General features: G+C 38.2%; 1 protein-coding gene across 1 annotated transcript in view; it reads left to right on the top strand.

Annotated features, from left to right (window-relative positions):
* The first annotated feature begins 222 nt into the window (after nucleotides 1-222).
* The window catches only part of LOC5566632 (vesicular inhibitory amino acid transporter), a 34,793-nt gene continuing 19,576 nt past the window's right edge, over nucleotides 223-15,439 (top strand). Inside the window, exon 1 of the mRNA XM_021851354.1 lies at nucleotides 223-366. The gene's annotated coding sequence lies outside the window, so the exon portion shown is untranslated. The remainder of the gene's footprint in view (nucleotides 367-15,439) is intronic.

Raw genomic sequence — 15,439 nt, 5'->3', positions numbered from 1 at the left:
CAACCAGAATTTATTAATCAATTGATAATGCTTAACGATGAAAATGTAAAAAAGTACGTGATTATACAAAAAATTATAGCAACTGAAGGCTCCAGCATCCTTCGTCTTATATTTATCCTAAATTCGCCCCACCAGAACGCTGTCATTTCCATCCTTATCCAGACATCCCCCGACCCCACCGCCCTGCGCCTCGTTCGACTTCGGGCAACCACATCACGAGAGCAGTCATTTTCCTCCAAAATGGCACTCTGATCGGTAGTCGTCACGCACCGCAAAGAAATCGCCCCGGAAAAAGGACACCATTGCGGTTCGATTCCACCAGTGAAAAAGTGATAGTTCGCTACTAGTTCCATCGCTGCATCTGATGTGAGTATCATTTGATTGGTTCGGATCGAATCAATGGGTAAAAAAATCACTTTTCCATCCCATAACTGGTGGAAAAATTTCTTCATCCAGCATCCCACCCCCAACAGCTCACCCCCTCTCATCTGATACAAAGGTACGGAGGGTGCTACATCCTACTTCCTTGTTGATACCACACCATTCTTCGAACGTAGAGATTTGTGTCACGGGGAGAATGAGACGAAGGTCTACGTTCCCTTTGGCGCGTACTGTCGATTGGCGGGTGGTATCGGTCCAAGTGGTTGAAACGTGTTTTGAGATATTTGTGACAGAGAAAAAAATCGATATGATCATCTTGCTCATGTGAAGTTTCGTGCGGTTTTGTGATTTGACAAACTGTCGGAAAGGTGGAATTATGAGTTTTTACTGAACTAGTTCCGTTTCGTGAAGATTTGCTCTGTTTGAATTGCTCAGAATATTTTTCAATCAGAATAATAGTGCATTATGACAGAATCCATGTTTTTAAGCTTTGAAAAATGTAGCCTATTTGTAATGTGAACTTCAGTAAGATGAGTGTACGAGAAGAAATAAGCTGTTTTGTTTTTTCGTGAACAATTTATACCAATAATCATCAACCAATTTGAAATGTTTAAAATAATCGTACATCTTGTGTCAGCTGTGTGAGCTGAAATGTCCGATACCCGCTTTAGCCCGCAAAACCTTCATGCACTGTACGGTAATTGACTATTCCGTAAGGTTTTATTTAAAGTCGATTACATACAAAAGTGTTCAGTCCGCATCTCTGTGCTAACACATCCAATTGAAACTCTCTATGGCGCATTTGAAAGGCAATGAGTTGTTCTTACTTCGTAGGTGTTTTTTCAAAAACATTGTTTGAATTTTGCATACTAAATTTTTACTTAAAGTTGTGATATTTTTCAAAAAACATATTAAAAAATCATATCCAATTTCCTCAGAATTGGATTGACCAAAATTTTAAATCAAAGTGTCATTAGAATCGTAATCTTATATTCTTCGAAAACCACTCACAAAATTTTGGCGGAAAAAATCTGAAAAGTAAACAAAATCAATGAAACAGTCATTCAAGTAATCGTGCTCACTAATTTAATTGGGCTAACCCCTCAGTATGGTGTATCGTACATTGCCAAAACATCGTGCATTGCCAAAAATCTGAGGACGCTGGAACTCGAAAGAATCGCCAATCAAATAAAAAAAAAACAGATGATCAATTCGTTGAAATGTATAAAGTTTTGAGATTTAGGGAGCTGGATCCTATTCTTGGCACTTTTGATTTACTTCAGCAGTGGGTTTTTTTAAGCTACCCGAGCAGAAGAACATAACTACTGAACACCAAACTAAGGTATTCCATACTAGCTATCGAATACCAAATGAAGTATTTTTATTTGTTCCATTTCATTTTTTCCAATACCATTATAATACCAAAATGAGGTATTGACAACTGAACAATACCTAATTATGGTATGATACCAAAATATGGCATGCATATGTTATTTCGAGTTATTCTTTCCTCCTCGGGTACTTAGCTCATATTTGGCCACAATATGCGCCGTATTAAAGTGCTCCTAATTGCAAAGTTTCAGACGATTCGGCCGAGAAAAACCCCACATGCCAAAGTGAATCACGGGAGTGCCCAAGCAGCTCTGCTCCTATAAGTAAACGTGGTGTTCGATCAATTGGAATTCGGAGAACTGGCGTTCGGGGAAACGATATTCGGAGAAAAGTATCACAACCATGTTAGAATGGGTCAATATTGGACAGTAAACTAGAGTTTTACTAGAGTTACTGTTTTTCGTAGCTTGATCAAGTGCACATTTTTCTAAGTACAGCCATTTTATTGCGCTTCAATATCTTAATTTCGACATTACAAATGATTAATGAAGATGTCAGTATGTAGATTGAATGGCATTTCAATTTACCTAGGGGCAGCTCGTCCCTAAACTTTAGTAACAAATGACGAAATTTTACGCCTCATTGAGCTCAGTTTTGTTCGGATTACAAAAATGTTTAGTACAACATTGAACTAATTTGACACCAATTATGCATTTTAACTACAAATACCATCGAAATTACTTCATTTCATTTTTAACACCCAGTATTTTGCTTAACATAAAATTTACGTTATGTATGATATTAGTTTTTTTTTTGTAGTGTGTGTATTACATAATAGTCTACTTTTCCTATCAACAAAAACAGTACTGAAAAGTTTTACTTCTTAGCACAGTACTATAACGGTTCTGACCAGTAGTACTTTTCAGTTCTGCTTTGAGAGTTGGCCTCTATCGAAATGCTGTGGAATCCTGAATAACTCATAAGCGATTTCTTCACCACCGCTTAGGCCTTAAACCAAGTTTAACTATATGGGTAAACGTGGTGTACGGCATAAGTGAAGGCAAAAAACTGCCCTTAGTCAACAAGCTTCTGATTCTATTTCTATGTTTATCTTTATTGACGGGATTTTCAGCCCTGGGCTAGTTCATCTCGGGTACCATCGGTTTTACCTCCGAAGGGAGCTTTTAGGTCATATTTTAGGTCGGGAGAGGGAAGACGAGTTGACTGAGGCGTCAAAAGTTGGCTTGCTTCCATTTAAAATCAGCTTACCTCGAATCACAGTACCGTAATCCGGGGGCAAATTGATCACTGGGATGAATTTGATCAGGTCGGTACCAAAAAACATCTCCTTCCAAGGGATGCTGAAGGTTTCCTTTGCACCACAGACATTCAATGTTTTCTAGTTTATAGATGACTAATGATGATATTGAACTATATTGGTCAGTTTTGCATAGAAGTTTTCACAGTTTTTGAAGGTGTGAGAAATACAGTTGAAGATGTCTGTGCTAAACAATCCACTGGTGCAATGCCTACATGTTAAATTCGAGTGGTAAAAATGTTGTGTAAGCTTAAGTATGAACTACTGAACTCATTTTTGATACCATACAGCATAGCAAGTATAGTTTTTTGCTAATGAAACCATTTATTCTCAAATAATGTGCTTATTTCAAGGGAAATTGCCTATCAGAGTGATGCAAATTTTGAAATTTTAGCTCCCCTATGCTTAAACGATTTTATTTATGGTAAATAGTATCCTCCCAAAGTTTGAAGTGATTCGGAAGAAATTTGGCTGTGCACACGCCATTTGAATTTTATATGGAGATTACTATGGAAAACGCCAATGTTTAGTGTTCAGCTCTCTATCTATTCGTCATAAAATTTTATGAAAAAGTGAACAACCTCTGCTCATGTGAAATCCTTTCAGCTACAACTTTGCTGAAGACCACATTTTGATAGGACTTAAGCATAAATTGCTATTCTTAATCATAAACTGGGTTTGCATTTTGCATGCTTAACCAACTGCTCGGCAGGCAACAGTGGTGCTCCTGGCGAGTAGAATAGATCAAAGTAATCCAGGCTACTATGTTCTACAGCAAAACAGCAGTGTTGCTCTGAAAGTAAGTGAATGATTATCTCAGCATGATTTAGACTTTGTAATCTCTAATAAAAAATTATCCTTACGTCCCATCAAAATGTGGTCTTCGGAAAAGTTGTGGCTGAGATGATTTCACATGAGTAGAGTTTGTTCACTTTTCCATTAATTATTATCACGAGCAGATAGAGGACTGAACACAGAAGGTTTGTATTTTTCATAGTAATTTCCATAGAAACTTCAAATGGCCGACAACTAAATTTTTCCCAAATCACTTCAAATTTTGGGAGAATGATTTTTATCATAATTGACACTGTTTAAGCATAGGGGAGCAAAAATTTCAAAATTTGCATCAGTCTATTGCCTATATTTAGGCGTATTAGGCAGTTTGTCAAAGAAATATTGCTATAAAATAATGAAATATTCGAGTTGTAAGAATTTTGACATCATTTTCTGATTTAGGACGCCCAAATTTAGTATATAGAGAAGTTTTTATTCATAGATTTGTTTTGTTATATGGTGATCAATTTCGCCCCAATGTGGCATTTTATTCTTTTGATACTAAACTTTTTTTATGATATGTTAAATATGATTTCATGAAAAGTCGATTACCTAAACTGATAAAGATCGATGGAGTACTGGTTTTGTCGAAATTTATTTGACAATATTTGAATTCCAAAGAATAACACAACAAAAAGTTGTAAAATACTGATCAATTTACCCCCGGATTACGGTACATGCATAAACGAAAAAGCAAGATGAAACGTCAAAAAACGCAAGAGGTTGATCAATATGTTGGGAGAGCTGATACTTTTTCAATTATTCAATCAGTCTTGTATTAGCGACACAATACCACCTTCGATGATATACAGGGGATAGGCAAAATGATTGAGATAGGCAAAATTTTGCCCAAATTGAAATGCTTATAACTTTATGAAAAATGAATGAAATTGGATGCATCTGGAAGCAGTCGACGGTAAATTTGGTCCAGTTTTAGGAACTTCCTTGGCCATGCATATTGGCCACTGGACACCGGAGATGTTCCGGATTTTCTGAGGTCATGTCCAAATGTCATTTTTTCTGTCGCTTGTATTTTTGTGCGGTGTAAAGTTAGATAGATGTTTGCAATTTTCCTAGAAATTAGAACTAATAGGAAGTTGAATGCCACCGGACGCATTAAGATTGGTTGGAAATCTTCAGAAATATGACCATTTCCGTAAAACTGGTTCCGGAAAGCATGGTCAGTCATGTTTGTATTTCCAATTATGTAAATATTATCCGGAGCTATATCCAAGTGGACATCAACCTTAAAAATGATGTTTCCTGCAGCGTATTCAGAACCATTAGATGCACAGACCACTCTATAGAAGGTTCCAGGTGCCCTGGGGGAAGTGGTCAATTAGGAACATATCTGGAACCATATCAATATGGGCATCAAACTTCATGATTTTCAAAGGTTATGCTTTCCGAAGCATTTCCAGCACCACCGGCTGCCATGACCACTTTATAATAGATTCCAGGTGCGCCGGGGATGTGGCCAATTCAAAACATGTCCGAAAACACATCAATATGGGTAAAAACATCAAGATTTTTGAAGGTGATGCTAATAGGGGCCCAGATAGCCGTAGCGGTAAACGCGCAGCTATTCAGCATGACCATGCTGAGGGTCGTGGGTTCGAATCCCACTGGTCGAGGATCTTTTCGTAAAGGAAATTTTCTCGATTCCCAGGGCATAGAGTATCTTCGTACCTGCCACACGATATACACACATGCAAAAATGGTCAATCGGCAAAGAAAGCTCTCAGTTAATAACTATGGAAGTGCTCATAAGAACACTAATCTGAGAAAGCAGGCTTTGTCCCAGTTGGGACGTAACGCCAGAAAGAAGAAGAAGCTAATAGAAGTATTTACAGCGCAACTTATTTATATGACCACTATATAGTAGGTTCCATGGGCCCTGGGGGATGAGGTCATGTTTCGAGTTGGCCACATCTCTAGGAGCCCCTGGAATATACTATAGAGTGATTATTATATCTTGTGGTTCTGAAAATGCTCGCCATTTTCCAAGTCACATGGATCTTACTGTTTATGGTAGAATGTGATTCTAAACAGATGAACGGACATGTTCCGAATTGGCCACATCCCCCGGGGCACCTGGAACCTACTATAAAGTGGTTATGGCAGCCGGTGATGCTGGAAATGCTTCGGAAAGCATAACCTTTGAAAATAATGAACTATGATGCCCATATTGATATGGTTCCGGATATGTTCCTAATTGACCACTTCCCCCAGGGCACCTGGAACGTTCTATAGAGTGGTCTGTGCATCTAATGGTTCTGAATACGCTGCAGGAAACATCATTTTTAAGGTTGGTGTCCGCTTGGATATAGCTCCGGATAATATTTACATGATTGGAAATACAAACATGACTGACCATGCTTTCCGGAACCAGTTTTACGGAAATGGTCATATTTCTGAAGATTTCCAACCAATCTTAATGCGTCCGGTGGCATTCAACTTCCTATTAGTTCTAGTTTCTAGGAAAATTGCAAACATCTATCTAACTTTACACCACACAAAAATCCAAGCGACAGAAAAAATGACATTTGGACATGACCTCAGAAAATCCGGAACATCTCCAGTGTCCAGTGGCCAATATGCATGGCCAAGGAAGTTCCTAAAACTGGACCAAATTTGCCGTCGACTGCTTCCAGATGCATCCAATTTCATCCATTTTTCATAAAGTTATAAGCATTTGAATTTGGGCAAAATTTTGCCTATCTCAATCATTTTGCCTATCCCCTGTACCTGTTTTTTCTTACTATTTAGATTCAACCACTATTCTTTCCACAAAATGTCGGTTTGACCAAATATCATATGCTTTCTGTTGCAACTAAACCTTTTCGACCAAGTGTCCATTTGACGAAATGTCCGTTCGACCAAATGTACTTTCGACCAAACTTCATTCAACTAAATGTCATTCAACCAAATGTCTTTCAACCAAATGTCATAAATTCACTTGGGAACTATCTTGTATATTTTCTTTTGATACTTACCAAATATTTCAATGTATTCTGAATTAGTGAATACTTAAGTCCAACATGATATTGTTTGAGGTGTTCGATAATAATTTCATACAGGTCATCCTAGTATTTTGAAAAGAATCTTTAATGGCAATTCATCAGTATCCCAAGTAACTATTCTGCTGATGTCAAAACTTTTGCATATGAACGGTATGCATAACGCAAAAATTACTACAATTAAAGGTCTCGTTCTCTGAATGGTAAAGAGGACGAGCTGTTTAATTTTCTTACAATTAATAACGTGCATATAGCAGTTATTACCGAAACTTATTTAAAACCTGGATCTAAACTCAAAAGAGATCCAAACTTTTTTGTTTATTGTAACGATCGACTTGATGGGGCATGTGGGGGAGTTGCAATCATCATTCATAGGCGTTTTATACTGTTTTCGTCATTTGAAACTAAAGTTTTTGAAACTTTAGGTGTTTCTGTTGAAACACAGTCTGGTAAATATACTTTCATAGCTGCCTATTTGACTTTTCAATGCTCTGGACAGCAAGTTAATTTGCTCCAAACTGACTTGCAAAAATTGACTCGCAATAAGTCAATTTTTTTTGTCATTGGTGACTTTAATGCCAAACATCGGTCATGGAATAATTCTCAAAGTAATTCCAACGGCAGAATTTTATTTGATGAGTGCTCTTCAGGATATTTCTCAATTCAATACCCTGATAGCCCTACATGTTTTTCCTCTTCTAGAAATCCATCTACGAATGATTTGGTCTTAACCGACTCTAGTCATCTCTGTAGCCAATTAGTTACTCATGCTTATTTTGATTCTGATCATGTCCCTGTTACATTTCAAATATCCCATGAAGCGATTCTCAATCCTAACAGCTCCACTTTCAATTATTTACGAGCCGACTGGAATATATATAAAACGTATGTTGACTCTAATCTTGATGTTAACATTTCTTTAGAAACTAAACTTGATATTGACAATGCTCTTGAAACTTTAACAAATTCCATTATTGAAGCCAGGAGCATTGCAATTCCAAAATGTGAAGTAAAATTTGAATCCGTGATTATAGACGATGATCTTAAACTCTTGATCCGTCTTAAAAACGTGAGGAGAAGGCAATTTCAACGCACTCGCGATCCTGCTATGAAAATTATATGGCAGGATTTGCAGAAAGAAATCAAAAAAACGTTTTTCTCAATTAAGAAACAAAAATTTTGAAAATAAAATTTCTCAATTGAACTCTGGCTCTAAGCCCTTTTGGAAATTATCTAAAATCTTGAAAAAACCTCAGAAGCCAATACCGGCATTGAAAGAGGAAAACAAATTATTACTAACTAATTACGAAAAAGCTCAAAAACTTGCTATGCAGTTTGAAAGTGCGCACAATTTTAATTTGAGACTTACTAGTCCAATTGAAAATCAAGTTACTCAGGAGTTCGAAAATATTCTCAATCAAGAGAACGTTTTCGAAAATGCCTGGGAGACTGATTTGGAAGACGTGAGAACTATTATTAAAAAATTCAAAAATATGATAGCTCCTGGCGATGATAGAATTTTCTACATCCTCATCAAGAAACTTCCAGAAAGTAGCTTATCATTTTTAGTTGATATATTTAACAAATGTTTTCAATTAGCATATTTTCCTGACAAATGGAAAAATGCTAAGGTTGTTCCAATTTTAAAACCAGACAAAAATCTTGCAGAAGCTTCTAGCTATCGTCCAATCGGTTTGCTTTCCTCCATCAGTAAACTTTTTGAAAAGGTTGTTTTGAACAGAATGATGGCCCACATCAACGAAAATTCAATTTTTGCCAATGAACAGTTCGGATTCCGCCATGGACATTCGACCACTCATCAACTTTTACGTGTAACAAATTTGATCCGTTCCAACAAATCTGAAGGCTGTTCTACTGGTCTTGCTCTTCTAGACATAGAAAAAGCATTCGACAGTGTTTGGCATGAAGGTTTGATTGTAAAATTAAAAAACTTTAATTTTCCAACATACATTGTTAGAATAATTCAAAGTTATCTGTCAAATCGTACACTTCAGGTTAATTATCAGAACTCCAGGTCTGAAAAACTTCCTGTAAGAGCTGGTGTTCCTCAAGGCAGCATTTTGGGACCAATATTATACAATATTTTCACATCTGACTTACCTGAGTTACCTCAGGGATGTCAAAAATCCTTGTTTGCGGATGGCACAGGCCTCTCCGCCAAAGGACGAAGTCTGCGTGTCATCTGTAGTCGATTGCAAAAAAGTTTGGATATTTTTTCTTCATACTTACAGAAATGGAAGATTTCTCCTAATGCTTCCAAAACTCAACTAATAATATTCCCACATAAACCAAAAGCTCTTTATTTGAAACCTTCAAGTAGACATGTTGTCACTGGGGCGGTTCACAATTTAAAAATGTTTGAGAATCCAATCTCCCATATGTTCCTTACTATCCTTACCATAAAAATAGTCTTCTGTAAAATTTTCAGCTTTCTAAGTGGTGATTTAAAGGTGGCCCAATGACAATGTAGGTTTATATGGAAATTACTATGGAGAAATTTTGAGATATGTTCTAAACAAGCTAGTACTGTAATGCAAGTACAAACTTATTATCCTATAGTAAAAACTCATTCTTCAACTTGTCACGAAGAAAGGGGTTCCAATAAATTGGTCAGATGAAGTTAAGTATCTAGGGTCCATGCTAGATAAGAATTTAACTTTAAAAAATCACATTGAGGGCATTCAAGCCAAATGTAATAAATATGTGAAATGTCTTTATCCCCTTATTAATAGAAAATCAAAACTTTGTCTTAAGAACAAGCTTTTGATATTCAAACAAATTTTCAGGCCAGCCATGTTGTATGCTGTACCAATATGGACTAGCTGTTGTAATACCAGGAAGAAAGCTCTGCAGAGAATTCAAAATAAAATTTTGAAAATGGTTCTGAGGCTTCCTCCCTGGTATAGTACCAATGAGTTACATAGAATATCCTATGTTGAAACATTGGAACAAATGTCAAATAAAATAATTAATAATTTCAGGCAAAAATCGTTACAATCTTCTATTGCCACGATTAATGCGTTATATGTTTAGGTTAAGTTAGGTTAAGTATATTAAAAACGTTTTTTTTTCTCTTATAAGCAGGTGAAATCAACTCACCTGTAAAAAAAACTGAACTGCTACGGCAAATGAAATGTAATATGTTGTTAACAAAATGTTAATAAAATCTTAGATTTGTGTTACCAAATTAGGATGATAGTGTTGTCTAATAACACAGAACACCTAGATATAAGAAATAATGAATGTAATGTTTGGAATGATACTAATAAAGAAATTGAAAAAAAAAACAAAAAAAAACTACAATTAAAGGTAATATAAAGTTGAAAAGGGCCCCTCTACATAATTTATAATATCAGCTTGACATTTGAGGGGTGTATTTCTACTCTAAATCCACTTTAATTGTATTTTCTAGCACTAGCTAGTTAAACAATGATAATATTGTCGTTTCTGAGCTCTTTTGGACCAACTTTTTAGGCTTCGTGGTCATGTGTTTAGTATTGTTGGTCCATTAGGCTATAGAGTGTGATTTGGATTTGCGCTCCATACTACAACACTTTTTATTAAGATTTTTACTGGGCATTGCATGAAAATGCGTCGTTTGAAATAATACCAGCTTTAGATTGATCAAAACCTATGAAATTGAAGGAAAGCATAAACGTTATTCACCAAAAACATAATGTTTTGCTGTTGGCAAAATATAGTTTGCAAGTTGAAGAACAGGCCTTCGATCCTCAACTTGCACCCACTCAATTATGAGCTTCTGCATATCACCCATCAATATAAAAGCTGTTAAAAGCTCATGCTTGCTGGATGACCATAGTGCACAGTTTAGCTTAGAGCCCTTTGCTGGTATTTGGGCGATGATCAACCTCAACTCCGGTGACAATTTTCTGAACCGCTCTTAACATCAGACGTTCCAGGTTTTCCGATGCAAACTCCCCTTCCCTGTCAGCATACGACCAAAGCTCCCGCCGGAGTTGGCTACCCAATCTTCTCTAAGGTTGCTCGTACCCCGGCCAGTACTTCAAGGAGCTGGGAATAAGAGAAATAAACCAACATACCCGCTATTTTATAGTCTTTGTGGTTTTCTTCGTGCCTATATGTGCTGAACATTTAGTACAATATCGATTAGAATTATTAGTTGGAAATTTTTCAAACTGTTTCGCCTTAATTCCATGCTTCGTTAAGCTATTATTATGTTTTTTCAAAAAGTTTCACCTTTTCATATCTGTAAACAGCCATTCCATGAAAAACCGATCTAGTGAGTCACCGAATTCCGTAAAAATTTGCTATGTTATTCCTTATCCGAAATAAAAATACACGTGTTTTTGGATTTTTTTAAAATAGTATTTGATGTTTTTCGACAACAAACAAAAAATATAAATTAATTAACTCATTACGAGTGGTAAAGATGGACAAATTATGGGTGAAATTATGAAAAAATCCACGTGCTCGGCTGGGATTTGAGCCCAGGACTCTTGTACGCTAGACGAGAGCTTTACCAACTAAGCTACCGAGCCACACTTGTCTAGCATACAAGAGTCCTGGGTTCAAATCCCAGCCGAGCACGTGGATTTTTTTTTCATAATTTCTCCCATAATTTGGCCATCTTTACCACGCGTAATGAGTTAATTAATTTAATAACCATGCGGATTGGATTACCGAATAGCTCAATATAAGCGTCAATTTAAAAAATATAATTTATTTAAATCCAGTGTTGTTGATCGGCGAGAGAATCAGCGAGAGCCAACGATAATAATTATTCTCTTTCTCACCTTCCCTCTTCGCATCGGGTGGTAGGAGAAGCAGCGCATGGGCAAGTCAATAAATGAACGGATTGTGTCATTCGGTTGACTTGTTCATTTTCTTCTCTTCTTGCAAATGAACAAAGATACACAGCGTAGCCGATTGATTCATGCCATGATAGCGGCTGCATACAGATCGCATACAGGAGAATCGCCGCCCGATAATTTTCAAAAAATGAGAGGGATTTCACTCATTTGATCGCAATCATTCCATGGCGGTTTTCGCATTATTCGAACCTATTGCGATACTTTTTTTTATTTGCTATGTTGTTCGTTTTGGACATGGCTCGCACCTACGAAGATCCATCTGGCCGTTTGCAATGATTTTGCAAGTCCGACAGCTTGTGCGTATACTGGGTGTCAATTGAAAATCTAAAATGTTGCGACCGTCACGAAATTATGTTAGAGTTTGAACTAAAGGAAGGCTGCAACTATGAAAATCGACTTAAATTCATATGCAAAAAATCGCTTGGCGTAGTTAACGTCATGCGGTCGTGTCTTGTACACAACCCCCTCTGATTTTTTACAACACAACTTCAACAACGCTGCAATTCTCACCTTTATAATGCTTTTTGTATGTTAATTTGACAGTTTTGTATGAACTTTAATATCATGAGGACAATCATTTGCCGCTTCCTTCAGCGTTGAGCATAAATGCAGTTAAATTATTTTAATCTGAAACAGTTGAAAAAGATTTTATACCTTATGATATACTGCAGATATTTGATATTATTTGTTACACAGTTTCATTGGTTTAAATTGAAATATCAAACTGCAATACTTAATCGCCCTATTTCGCATTCAACAAAGCGTTCTTCTTATTAAAAAGTTGAAGAAAACAGTTTTATTTTTATTTTATTTGTTAAAAATCCAATTTTGCTCGGATTGTTCAGTAAAAACGGGAGTTCAAATGTTTTCAACAATTTATTTCGTATTATTTTCACAATTTTCATTTGCAATAAAAGCCAAATTTAGATTGACCTACATCATAAAACTTTTGGAAGAGTGGACATTTTGAAAAAAGCTTCGAACATTTGAGCGAATTATAATACGGATTCAATGATTATATTCATAACTCAGATAATTTAACATCTAATATGAATACTGACGTGCGTATTGTCGTGTGGGTGTCAAAAACTAAACCATGGCCATCCAGTGGCTATTTATAATGTATTATTCAAATACCACATTGTTTTCATTATTCTGGTTTTAATTTGCTGTAAAAATATTGGCCCAAAGTCACCATTATGGACCAATGTATATTAAAGTTATGTTGGTGTCAATCGAAACTATTATTCTATATAATAATCAGGCTCTTTTCCCAATGTGTTTAATTAGTGACTATGAAATGGATAGGTATATACCATGTTAATATTTGTTTTTGATTTCATGGTGTAAACACTTTTTTAATTCAATTGCATTCAAAATGTTGTATTGTTGTCATGTCTAGAATCGGGTAAATATACTTGATGCATCCTGTCTAAGTAACAACACTTCAAATTAAAACACTATGTTTAATTCAACCAAGGAAAGCTTTTTGCTCTAATTGATCCTATTAGCCTTAATGCGCTGTGTACATTATTATTATTTAGTTGGTGTTACATCAATTAATTTGATAAAACCTCGTTAACAATGTTACGCCAATTTACTCGGTCCATGGCTGTGTCTCTCCAACTTCGATTTTGGCCCACGTTCTCCAGATCTTGTTGCACCTGATCAAGCCACCTCGCTCGCTGTGCTCCTCGCCTTCTTGTGCCAACCGGATTCGACGCGAACACCATCTTTGCAGGATTGTTGTCCGGTAGTCTTGCAACATGTCCTGCCCAGCGCACCCTTCCGGCTTTCACAACCGTCTGGATACTGGGTTCGCCGTAGAGCCTAGCGAGCTCGTGGTTCATTCTCCGCCGCCGCACACCGTTTTCCTGTACTCCGCCAAAGATCGTCCTAAGCACCCTTCGTTCGAACACTCCAAGTGCTTGCAGGTCCTCTTCCAGCATGGTCCATGCTTCATGTCCATAGAGAACTACCGGTCTTATAAGCGTTTTGTACATGGTACATTTGGTGCGAGGGTGAATCTTTCTCGACCGCAGCTTCTTCTGGAGCCCATAGTAGGCGCGACTTCCACTGATGATGCGTCTCCGTATTTCACGACTAACGTTGTTATCAGCCGTTAACAAGGATCCGAGGTAGACGAACTCATCAACCACCTCAAAAGTATCCCCGTCTATCGTAACACTGCTTCCCAGGCGGGCTCTGTCGCGCTCGGTTCCGCCTATCAGCATGTACTTTGTTTTTGACGCATTCACCACCAGGCCGACTTTCGTCGCTTCACGTTTCAGGCGGGTGTACAGGTCTGCCACCGTTCCAAATGTTCTGCCGACAATATCCATATCATCCGCGAAGCAAACAAATTGGCTGGATCTTGTGAAAATCGTACCTCGGTTATTGAACCCGGCTCTCCGCATGACACCTTCTAGCGCGATGTTGAACAGCAGGCACGAAAGTCCATCACCCTGTCGAAGTCCCCGGCGGGATTCGAACGAACTGGAATGTTCGCCCGAAATCTTCACGCTATTCTGCACACCGTCCATCGTTGCTCTTATTAGTCTTGTGAGCTTCCCGGGAAAGCTGTACTCGTCCATGATTTTCCATAGCTTTTCGCGGTCGATGCTATCATAAGCCGCTTTGAAATCGATGAACAAGTGATGCGTTGGGACTTGGTATTCACGGCATTTCTGGAGGATTTGCCGTACAGTGAAGATTTGGTCCGTTGTCGAGCGGCCGTTGATGAAACCAGCTTGATAACTTTCCACAAACTCATTTGTTATTGGTGATAGACGACGGAAGATAATCTGGGATAGCACTTTGTAGGCGGCATTCAGGATAGTGATCGCACGATAGTTTTCACATTCCAGTTTGTCGCCCTTCTTGTAGATGGGGCATATGACCCCTTGCTTCCACTCCTCCGGCAGCTGTTCCGTTTCCCAGATTCTGACGATCAGCCGGTGCAGACAGGCTGCCAACCTCTCCGGGCCCATTTTGATGAGTTCAGCTCCAATACCATCCTTACCAGCGGCCTTGTTATTCTTGAGCTGGTTAATGGCATCCTTAACTTCCCTCAATGTGGGGGCAGGTTGGTTTCCTTCATCCGCCGTGCTGACGTAGCCACTTCCTCCGCTGTCGTGACCCTCGGCGCCTGTGTTCTCTGCGCCATTCAGATGTTCATCGTAGTGCTGCTTCCACCTTTCAATCACCTCACGTCCGTCCGTCAAGATGCTTCCGTCCTTATCCCTACACATTTCGGCTCGCGGCACGAAGCCTTTTCGGGATGCGTTAAGCTTCTCGTAGAACTTTCGCGTTTCTTGTGAACGATGCAGCTGTTCCATTTCTTCACATTCCGCTTCTTCCAGGCGGCGCTTTTTGTTCCGGAATAGGCGGGTTTGCTGCTTTCGTTTTCTTTTATATCGCTCCACGTTTTGTCGCGTTCCTTGCTGCAGCATTGCAGCCCGCGCTGCATCCTTCTCCTCCAAAACCTGCCTGCATTCTTCGTCGAACCAATCGTCACATGTCCTCCTTTCCACGTACCCGACGATGCTCTCGGCTGCGTTGTTGATGGCTGCTTTTATGTTGCTCCAGCAGTCCTCAAGAGGGGCTTCGTCAAGCTCGCCCTCTTCCGGCAACGCTACCTCGAGATGCTGCGCGTATGCGCTGTGTACATTAGTATGGGA

The sequence above is a fragment of the Aedes aegypti genome, chromosome 3 (assembly GCF_002204515.2).
Source record: "Aedes aegypti strain LVP_AGWG chromosome 3, AaegL5.0 Primary Assembly, whole genome shotgun sequence".
NCBI classification, from domain to species: domain Eukaryota; kingdom Metazoa; phylum Arthropoda; class Insecta; order Diptera; family Culicidae; genus Aedes; species Aedes aegypti.
Note: the sequence above shows the minus strand (reverse complement) of the source record. Positions and strands in the feature narration are given on the sequence as shown.